Genomic DNA, 12,386 nt, shown 5'->3' on the forward strand with positions numbered 1-12,386 from the left:
AAGGATTTGAAACAAAAATGACACTATCAAGACAAAAACAACTCTACAGAAACTGATCTAGAGTAAACTTACTGGAGTTTCAAACTCAATTGCCCAAAAGATAGAGATAAGCATAGGGGCAAGAGTTATAGAAACGTTTTAATGAACCAAAACAACACCAATAGACTGCCGCAAGTGTTGAACCGTAGCAGTGTCTAATGGTTTGGTAAGAATATCAGCCAATTGCTGTTCGGAAGGCACAAATTCCATACTTATGATAACATTTTCATAGGGATCACGAATAAAATGGTACCTTATGTCAATGTGCTTTGTTCTTGAGTGCTTAACGGGATTCTTGGTTTTTCGAATCGCACTAGAGTTATCACAAAAGATCTTCATTATTCCAGTATCAACTCCATAATCGCCTAGCATTTGTTTCATCCATAGGAGTTGAGTACAACATGATCCAACATCAATATATTCTGCATTACATGTAGACAGGGATTGAGAATGTTGTTTCTTGCTATGCCAAGCTACAAGATTCAGTCCTACATAGTAGAAACCCCCTGATGTACTTTTTCTGTCTTCTACACATCCTGCCCAATCAACATCTGAATAAGCAGATAGATCAGTGTTAGTATCAAAAGTATAAGATAAACCATACCCGGTAGTGTGATTAATATATCGAATGATCCTTTTTGCAGCTGCAAGATGAGATTCCTTTGGATTTGCCTGAAACCTGGCACAACAACCAACACTGAAAGAATATCAGGTCTAATAGATGTAAGATACAAAAGGATACTAATAATAGATCGATATAAATTTTGATCCACTTTTGCTCCTTTCTCATCTCTATGTAGTTTATCAGTAGTGGTCATAGGTGTTAGTTTTGGGGAAGACTTATCCAGACCAAACCTTGTAACAAGGTCTCGAGCATACTTCTCTTGGGATAAGTAACTTCCATCCTTATGTTGTTAAATTTGTAATCCTAAGAAGAATTTTAATTCACCAACATTGCTCATTTCAAATTCCTTAGCAAGAGAGACTTGGAAGTCCTTTGCAAATCTTTCAAAAGTTGATCCATAGATGATATCATCTACATAGATTTGAGCAATAACTACATCTTTCCCCCTCCATTTGGTAAACAAAGTTTTATCAGCTCCGCCTCTTGAAAAACCTTTTCTAATGAGAGAAGTGGTAAGTTTTTCAAACCAGGCTCTAGGTGCTTGTTTCAACCCATACAACGCCTTTTTGAGTTTGAGCATATGATCTGGGAAATCAGGGTTTTCAAACCCCTTAGGTTGAGCGACATAGACTTCCTCTTTTAAAATTCCGTTTAGGAACGCGGATTTTATATCCATTTGAAACATCTTAACCTTAAGAAAACAAGCATGAGCTAACAAAAGACGAATGGACTCAAGGCATGCTACATGAGCAAAGGTCTCGTCAAAGTTAATCCCTTCAATCTGTGAATATCCTTGAGCGACAAGTCTATCTTTATTTCTGACAATCGTGCAAAATTCATCAGACTTATTCTTGAATATCCATTTGGTACCAACAATATTGATATTGGAGGGACAAGGTACGAGTTCCCACATATCTTAGCTTTGAAATTAATTTAACTCTTCTTGCATTGCATTCACCCAAAAGGGATCGTTCAGAGCTTCATCAATATTCCTTGGTTGTACTTGTGAAAGATAACAACTAAAATTGCACATATTTTGAAGTTGTCCTCTTGTTTTGGTCGTAGAATCGCTCCCTCCAATAATACTGTTGGGATCATGATTCCTTTGAACCCAGAGATGTCGTGGAGGGACACGTTCTTGTTCGTCAGGAATGGCTTGATCAGTGCTCTTCTCCTCGTCACTAGAAATGTCAGGATCAGTAACCGTTGGGATAACTTCAACTGATTCTGGAATTTCTTTGACATTTTCAATTGTCTCGGTTGGAGAAAATTCAGCAGGACGATTATCATGACGAAAGTTACTAATGTCGTCGATGATAACATTAGCAGATTCCATCATGACTTGTGTTCTGAGATTAAACACTCGAAAACCACGACTATCAGAAGCATAGCCTGGAAAGATACCTTCATCACTTTTGGTGTCGAATTTCCCTTTCTGTTCTCGATCTTTCAGAATATAACACTTACTTCCAAACACCCTGAGATAGTGTAGGTTGGGTTTCCTTCCGTACCATAACTCATAAGGAGTGTTAAGGGTTTTAGACCGTAAACACACAGTTCATAAAGTAACATGCTATAAAAACAGCTTCTCCCCAAAATCTTAATGGTAGGTTATCGTTATGGATCATTACCCTGGCCATTTTCTGAATATTCCTATTCTTTCTTTCAGCAACTCCATTAGCTTGAGGAGTGATAGGTGGTGAGTATTGTTGAATGATCCCCAGTTCGTCACAGAATTCAAATACTTTGGTGTCTTTGAATTCAGTTCCACGATCCCTTCTAATTTCTTTAGTTTGCGACCTTATTCATTCTGGATCCTTTTAACAATAATCTTGAATTCACCAAGAGTTTCATTCTTATGAGATAGAAATGCAACCCAAGTGAATCTGATGTAATCATCTACCATAACTAAAGCATACTTCTTACCAGCAACAGTGGGTTGTTGAATTGGTCCGAAGAGATCCATATGAATTAAATCAAGTGGAGCTTTAGTGAGAATATCTCAAGATGATTTGTGGTGAACTTTCGTTTGCTTACCCTTTTGACAGGCACCACATACACCATCAATCTTTGCATTGATTTTGGGAATGCCTCCAACAAGTTCTTTGTTAATGATCTTAGTTAGAAGACGATAATTGATGTGACCAAAAAGCTCATGCCAAAGATATGTAGATTCCACCTTAGTCAAATTGCAACGGTTGCTAAACTGAGTATCAAGTAGATAACAGTTGTTTTTACCACGAGTTCCTTGAAAAATTACTTTCCCAGTATTGTCTACAATATCGCATCCATTTGCATTGAAGAAAACTCGATGGCCTTTGTCACAAATTTGACTAATGGAAAGAATATTAGCAGTCATACCTTTTACGTATACTACATCATGGATTTCTGGAACACCGGGCAGTTTGATCGTTCCCTTCTTGCTGATGTAGAAACAACTCCCATATCCAAACGTTATAGGACATCCTTCATAGTCAATAGACAAAACAAACCATGTGAGATCACCTGTCATATGTCTACTACATCCACTATCAAGAAACCATTGAAAATGAGACGTAGATCTTAAAGCAAAGGCACCCATACTATTAGTACTTATCTGTTTAGAGTTTCCTGGTAGTTTTGTATGTCCTTTCAGAGTATCAAAAAGTTGTTTAGTTTTCTTACAAAGATTAAATGCAATATTCAGACTCTTTTAAAACAACATACAAACTTGTTGAAGGTGATTGGAAGAATCACAACAACAATTCGGTCCAAATCTTGAAGTTTGTCTGAGTGGTTCCTAGTAATATCAGTTTTCACAACAACCGGTCATTGATTACTATCTGATTGACGACTATTCTTTAACGAGGAACAACTGGAGTTTCTCAGATTCATTAAGGGACTATTACCAGATATCAAATCCTTAAGAATTGCAATTTATGCAACAAAACCAGAGTTGATCCGGATTTGTTCATCTAACCCTTCTCGAAGAGTAACCAGTTTATCAGACTTTTTTCCACGGTTGGTTTTTAAACCTGGTGAAGCGTCAATTGAAACTTTATAGTCCATATAGTCAGATCGCTACAAACACAGACTTTTGAGGTCTTGAACGTGTTTGCCTGCTCTGATACCAATTGAAAAGGCGGGGGTCTAACAACACCACCCAATATTTTTCTTAGCAATCTGTATGGAAAACTCGAATATACTTTTAAGAGAATCAACAAGACTCAATCAATTAAAAGTATATCAACGATTTTATATCTCTCTTCTTGATTTGATTCACTCAAGCAAGAACTGCGAGTTCTAATCAAATACAAGGAATAACTTGGATGGTACCAAAGACCAATATCCAAGGATCAATCAATAACAATAAACAACCGAAGGTTGGATTACTCTAATTGATTATATAACGCACAACCTGTATTATTTCAATTATATAAACAAATATAATTCGGAAATAGAAATAACACAGACACCGGAAATTTTGTTAACGAGGAAACCGCAAATGCAGAAAAACCTCGGGACCTAGTCCAGATTGAACACACATTGTATTAAGCCTCTACAGACACTAGCCTACTCCAAGCTAACTTCGGGCTGGACTGTACTTGAACCCCAATCAGTGTCCCACTGATCCAAGGTACAGTTGTACTCCCTACGCCTCTGATTCCAGCAGGATACTGCGCACTTGATTCCCTTAGCTGATCTCACCCACAACTAAGAGTTGCTACGACCCAAAATCGTAGGCTTTGACAATAAACAAATCTGTCTCACACAGACAAGTCTATCAAAGTTTCAATCTGTCTCCCACAGATAAACCTTAAAAGTTTTGTTCAGTCTTTTGATAATAATCAAGGTGAACAGGAACCAATTGATAATCCGGTCTTATATTTCCGAAGAACAGCCTAGAGTTATCAATCACCTCACAACAATCTTAATCGTATGGTAGCGAAACAAGATGTTGCGGAATCACAAACAATGAGACGAAGATGTTTGTGATTACTTTTTATATATTGCCTATCGGAGATATCAATCTGATTGTACTCGCACGATCGAAGATGCAAGATCAGGTCACACAACTACGATAAAAGTAGTATCGGTCTGGATTCACAATCCCAATGAAGTCTTTAAGTCGTTAACCTGGTTTTAGAAGAAGAAAACCAAAGGTTAATGGAGAAACTACTCTAGCACGCAAACTAGTATCACACGTAAGGTGTGGGGATTAGTTTTACACAATACTAGATGTCTATTTTATATAGTCTTTCAAATCAGGGTTTGCAATTAGGTTACCTTGGTAACAAAGCAATCAATATCCATAGTTAGATGAAAACCTGATTTAGATTCAAGCTAATATTTCTCAACCGTAAGATCGAAAACTTAGCTTGTTATACACACTTGACAATGCACGCTTCTAGGTTTGTTAACCGTACCCAAACGTATGCACTTGTTGGTTCAACAATAGTTAACCAAATGGTTAGCCATATGAGCATTTCATATCAACCATGTTCTTCTTCACCAGAACTAGTTCAAATGACTTCAAATGAACTAGTTAGAGAGTTGTTCAATTGCAAGGAAATCTTATGTACTACACAAGACACAATTGAAGCAAAGATTATTTGATTCACTTGAATTGGTTCATGAACTTTTTATAGCCACGGTTTGCAAACTGCATTCCTTAGTCTTTTTAAGTTTAAGTTCAGAAATCATCTTCAGATATATAAGCTTCTCAAGTTCGCAGACTAGGTTCGCAGGCTTAAGTTTCCGGACAGAGTTTAAAACTCCAGCAAAAATTCTCGGGTTTGAGAACTTCGCCGGTTCAAAGATATTCTTTGATGCTCAAGGTGATCCCGAACTGAATATTGTAAAGCATTTAATTATGATTTTCATAATGTATGTTTTATTTACCAACAATAAAAGCATATCATTTGGAAAATATTAGTTAATGTGTTAGGGCAATTCCTATGGCAATCAACAAACTTATTGTTTTGTTGAGCCACATGGATGAACAAACTGCATTCTCCACTATGGGAAACAAGGCAAAATGAACAAATATGATGTTTTAGGGTCCCACTAGTGATTTTATTAATATAAACTAATAAGAGTTGGATCCCACTAATTATTTTATTAATATAAATTAGGTCACACTGGATTATTTAGTAATAAAATATAAACCCTACACATAATAACGGTATTTGGAGAGAGAATTTGTTAGGGGCGTTGGAAGCTTGATCGCCCGCGTTTGTGGCGCCACTGCGTGTTCTTCCATCACACGCGCACTGGGTGGTCCATCTCAATGTTCAAATCAACACATATATTGATTTGAACATCCATTTTTCATGTTTGTTCATTCCATAGTGGGAGCAAAATGAACAAACTCCAAGTTTGTTCATTCCATAGGAACTGCTCTTAGACTAATAATAGAAGTTTTCTAGGAGAGTTTTTGGAAATATGGTTTGGTAGTTAATTGGAAATAGGAAAACCGAAATTCGGTACTTTAGTGTTAATATCTTGAGAATATTTTCCGGTTTTGGAGTTTCCTTATAGTTTCTCTTTGAGATCTATATTGATTGTATGCTAATCTAGAATTTGATTATTTTGGTAATCAAAGTTTAGATTGATCTAACCAGACAAAGGATTTTATTAGTCTAAACGGAAGAGCCTTTGTCAACAGTCACATATCTTTGGAACAAAGATTGATTAGAGTGGTTACCAAATAGATTCTTCCTTTACTGTTTGGAATATAATCCAAAGGACTTGATATTCACGTATGTGACTCTAGAAGTTGAAGACGCATGGATACCGAGGAAACTAAGTAGCTAGGGGTAATCTACTTGGTCTCAACTATACGAAGTTGGTATTATATTTTGTATAATGGCTTAATTCTGAGAGTATTCAAAAATGGACTAGGTCCTGGGGTTTTTCTGCATTTGCGGTTTCCTCGTCAACAAAATATTGTTGTGTCATTTACTTTATTATTCTGCATTATAATTGTTTTATTATAATTAAAGTAAATTTCACTTGTACGTTAATCCGAATTACTTGACTTCGATCCTAATAGTGAATCGGTTTTTACCATAACTATTGTCAAGTAAATATCTTGTTGTTGTATTTTCTCGACCTCGTCCATATACAATCACACAAGTTATATGACTTAAGTTGTATTATCTCCACACTTTCCATAGACGATAACTTAAGATACCATACTTATAGGTTGATAAATAAAAGATTGTGGTGTATTTGGGTACCCTCGTCTTTTCAAAATCTGCATTTCTTAATAAAGATTTAAAGAATGAAGTCTTTGTTGCTCAACCTAAAGTTTTTGACGATCCTTCATTTCCTGACCATATACTTAAACTTAAAAAGGCATTGTATGGTCTAAACCAGGCACCACCAGCTTGGTATGATAAATTAACGTCCTTTTTGCATCAATAAGGATTCTATATAGGCAGTGTTGATAAGACACTTTTTACAAAGTGGAGTGAAAATAATGTACTTGTTGCACAAATCTATGTGGATAACATCATCTATATGGATCACCCTCCAAAAACTCACAGATGAATTCCTAAATCTTATGAGCGGGGAATTCGAGATGAGTAATATGGGAGAATTATCATACCTTTTGGGTTTATAGATCCAACAACAAAAAGATAATATTTTTCTATCTCAAGAAATACATGCCAGAAACTTGGTTGAAAAATTTGATCTAAAGGATGCAACTCCTATGCCAACCACTGGAAAACTTCAGTTTAATCCGAGTGAAAAGTTTGTTGATAAAAAGTTTTATCGTTATATGATAGGAATTTTGTTGTACTTAACTGCAACAAGACCAGATATTTCTTTCAGTGTAGGATGTTGTGTTAGATTTCAAGAAAATCCGAAAGAGTCACATCTAAAAGATGTTAAGAGGATCATCAGATATGTTAAAGGCACCACAGACTGTAGCCTATCATATTCAATGGACACTAATAACATTATTGTTGACTATTCAGAGACTGATTGGGAAGAATGTGTTGAAGATCGAAAAAATACTTCTAGTGGTTGTTTCTATGTTGGAAAAAATCTTGCAGCCTGGCACCGTAAGAAATAGAACTCCTAGTCACTTTCAACCTGTGAGGCAGAGTATATTGACGCTGGTACCTGTTGAAAAGGAGAGGGTACCCAAATATACCTCAAGCTAAAACTTTTCCTACCTATAAGTCCTTTCTCCGAAAGTGATTGTATATGGACTAAGTCGAGACAATACAACTAACCGGTTCACACTTCGTGTGATCGTCTATGGATACGAGATCGAGACAATGCAACAACGAAGTATGTTTACTTGATATAAAGGTTCAGACTTAACCAAACACAATAGGATTTCTTATCAAGTAAATAGGAATTAACGTTTGTGTAATTTACTTTAATTATAATAAAACAATTATAATGCGGAATATAAAAGTAAATGACACAACAAGATTTTTTTAACGAGGAAACCGCAAATGCAGGAAAAAACCCCGGGACCTAGTCCAGAATTGAATACTCTCAGGATTAAGCCGCTACACAAAATTACACTAACTTCGTATAGTTGAGACCAAGTAACTAACCTTATAGTTCACATAGTTCCGTCTGTATTCCCACGCCTCCAACTTATGAATAAGTCAAGTACTTGGAACAATCCCTTTGGTTCGTATTCCAAACAGTAAAGGAACAAGAAATCTGTTTGGTATCAACTCTATTCAACCAAGTGATATGAGTCAGACAAAGGCTCTTCCGTTTATCTCAACATAAACTCCTTCGTCGGGTCTAAATCTATCTTATGTTCAATCACCCAAAGGTAATCGTTTAAGATTAAGCCAACAACACCTTTAATCCGAAGAACCGTGTTGATGTCGATCTACTCATTTAATCAATCCAATCTACCACAAGGATAAACCGATTATTAATTGGATCCTTTTTTACCCAAATAAGTATTGTGCACACCAAAGATTATAAAACCCAATTCAGATCTTCAATATCGTGTTTGTCTTTAAATCTTCTTAAATCTTCAACAAAAACCTGCACACAATCACTTGAATCTCTTGTGATCAATCACGCACAGAACGGAGTCTGTTAACAATAGATTATCACAAGATCGTCTTTAGAACTAACAACAGTCTAAAGATCCATGTCGAAACTCTGAACTAGTTTGAGTGAATCTTATATCAGAAGAGAAGATTCTCAAGAATAAACAAACTAGGTGCAGTCAGATTTCAACCACCGTTATTCAATCAAATCAATCGAAAACAAAGATAAACCGCAATTATCTAGTTTCCCACCAATGGGTCGTGCTAGAGCTTCTCAATCCCAAAGAAGACTTTAAACTGAGCGTCCGTAAGAGATTTCACCTAATTAGATTACTCTCCTCTCCGATAGGCGGCTACACCAGTAATAAAGACAAAAGAGGAAGTCTGTTGTTACGAAGGATTAGTTTGCTAGAAAGGCAAACTTCGTGTATTTATAGACAAGGAAGTTTGGACAACAAGGAATTTCCAAAACCAAAAATATTCTCAAGATATTCATTTAAGTACAAATTCGGTTTCCATAATTCCTAGAAATACTCTGTCCAAAAATAACGATCGAAATCTCTCGGAAAATCTAATTAGTAAATGCAAATTACTAATTCTGTAATTTCCCTACAAAATGAAATTAATAACCTTAATTAAAATATTCTTAACTTACTTATATTTCGATCCTGGGATTCTCTTCCCTTAGTGTTAAGGAATATCTTTGAACAATTATAGAAATAAATATTCACAACACGTGTTCAAAGTTTGTCGACATCTTTACTTTGTAAGTTCTCTTCCACACTTAAAACCTTGAAACCGATTTGCCACACTTCCAAACAAGTTTAGAATTGGTTCATCTGACTTTCAAGAACTATGTGATTGATCAAACCAACATTCAATCACAATCATGGTTTTAACGGTTCTACCAAAACAAGTTTCGGGTCTACCTCCATGTGAGTACTACGCATAGTCACACTAGCTTCCCAAATATTCGTTTGACTAGGTACTAGGATCAGTTCCCCACATATATATGGTATCTAACTTATATGTGTTACACATGTCCATAAGAACTGTTCCCATTTCTTCTATAAACTTTGTTGCACCCCATACAAGGATTGGTTACCCTTGATGTAATGCACCCCTTACAAGGATCGGTTCACTTTCCCTTACTAGGATCGGTTCCCTTTCTCTTACAAGGATCGGTTCCCTTTCCCTTACTAGGATCGATTCCCTTTCCCCAAGGCAGACATAATCCGATTATACCACAGGTGATTACTTAAGATTGGTTTTACTAATAAAAGTTGTACCAATACATAAGTCAGGACTTTGTGAATAGTTCTACCAAGAACACAACAAGTTGTGAGCGGTTATACTTTATCACACATATTGGTTGTTCATAAGATATGCAATGAATAAGAAAGCAAATAACTCCTGGAAATTTCCTTTTCGGTCTACAAACAAGTTTATGAACTTACTTCCTTAGAACACATGTAAACATTGTTCCCTAGGATGAAATCCTCAACTCATACGCATACATAATCACAATAGCATTTAAATGATTATGGCGATGTCTTATCTACGAAGTTTAGTGGTTAAGCTATAAACCTCGTATTGTATTCCTTAATACTATGTTTATCTAGAGTTCATATATGCTTCGTAGTTATGTTATCAATATGCACGACTTGAAAGATACGTTAGGGAATGAAACAGTTCAAGTCAAATATCACTAACCTCAAGTGGAAGGATGATTGTTGTCGTTGTAGCTCCTTGCTTCTTCACATCTTCAAGACTTCGCAATACTTGTAATGTCTCATATCCTAATGCTTTCAAGCTAACCTATACGAAGTTTAACTCTAGTACATAATCAAGCGACTCTTAACATAAGTTTTGATTCACTAAAATATGACAGTCAAACTTAACATACCAACGCTTGGTGGGTTCAACCGGGCAATGCTCTAACAATCTCCCCCTTTGTCAATTTTAGTGACAAAACTCTTACATCATATGGATAAACAAATTACAAGAATTCATTACAATCCGCTTGATTCCCGATTCAATAGCACAGTACAACTGCTTACATTCAATCCTTGAAAATTCCGCTGTTGACATTATAATAACAAAGCTAATTCTCTCCCTAAGGAATATAGGTAGATATTCAATCGGCACGTCTTTGTTATACCAATCAATATGACATGTTACTCCCCCTTAGTCTGTGCTTTCACTCCTTCGTTAGATAAAACATTCAAGTACCAATGTTCTTTTCCTTAGTGATACCAATTAATATAAAATCAATGCCAGTATCACTTGTTTACTTCATATATTTCTCCCCCTTTTTGTCACAAAAATTACAAAGAAACGAAAAAATAAAGGACAACACGAAAAGAATCTTACAAATCTCATAATAGACTTGCAAACCTGTAGAGTTAGGCACGAGGGTTCAACACACCACGTTCTGATAACCAATATCAAAACCGAAACTACAAGTAGTCTTATTTTGATATGTTACCAAGGAAACAATTGTCCGAAACAATTTTTCCCATTTAGTTTAGCAAACCAAAAAAAAAAACTAATCACATTAGTCCCTTTGCTAAACCGATTGTTCAAAAACAACCGCTTAATTCGATAAGACCAAAATAAAGATAAACTCCATTTTTCTCATCAGGTTCTAATTATCCATAAACTTAGACCTTTAAATTTAAAAAAAAACAGACAAACTAAGATCAGAATTAACTTAGTTTCTTATCCGGAATCAAATTGGACTAAACAACTCATCCCGTACACATATTATTTCGTTAAGCCATAAATAATTCATACAAACTAAAATAAATCAACTTGCATAATTATTCACCTCAACCGGAAGCAATTGAAACACATACACATTAAAAGCACCGCAATTGCACCGTAATTTTATAAGCCTAAACCATTGAAACTATACAAAAGCAAGATAACAATAGTACCGAAATTTTGGTTTCTTAACCGGAACCAATTGAATCACACACACATCAATTGTGCCGAAATTTTGTAAGCCTAAACGATTGATAACACACAATAAAACAAGATAAAAATAGTTTTTCTTAACAGGAACCAATTAAAACACACATCCACACACACATCATGGAATAAATATCAATTAAACCTAATTTTTGTTAAGCAAAAGCAACAATTATATATAATGTAAACTCAGGCTTTTCTTAAACAGGAAAACAATTAACTAACAATATTGTTACCTCAAATTTCGCATCCACTTCTGCAATATGATAGCATCTTCGTCCAGGGAGAAATGATATCGAAATATCACCACGTTGTCATCCTTATGCGTAAACAAAAGAATAACAACACACCTCAACCTTTACCATAGAAAGGTTGAAAACCGGTTTTAACAATTGAAAGGAAAAGTTGAAAACCGTCAAAACACATATGCTTTTATGCTAAACCAAAACCGATTCAACATATTGTAACCTTTTCACAAACTGTTTCTATTAGAATCCCTCATGATCCTTTGATAAAGCTACCTACTAGGGCTAGAACTTAATCCCGCTAAATCAAAAAGTCACCCAAACCATAAGGGTTCACAATATATGAGATCGAATATTAAGGTAGTAAAACCGAAAAAAAACATCCCATAAATCACTTTACAATACACCATAAATATTCAACATAAAATCAAGTACTGCAATTACCTCAATCTTGTAGGAAATTTAATTATCAAAACAACGCAAAAA

The sequence above is a fragment of the Papaver somniferum genome, chromosome 11 (genome assembly GCF_003573695.1).
Source record: "Papaver somniferum cultivar HN1 chromosome 11, ASM357369v1, whole genome shotgun sequence".
Lineage (NCBI taxonomy): Eukaryota > Viridiplantae > Streptophyta > Magnoliopsida > Ranunculales > Papaveraceae > Papaver > Papaver somniferum.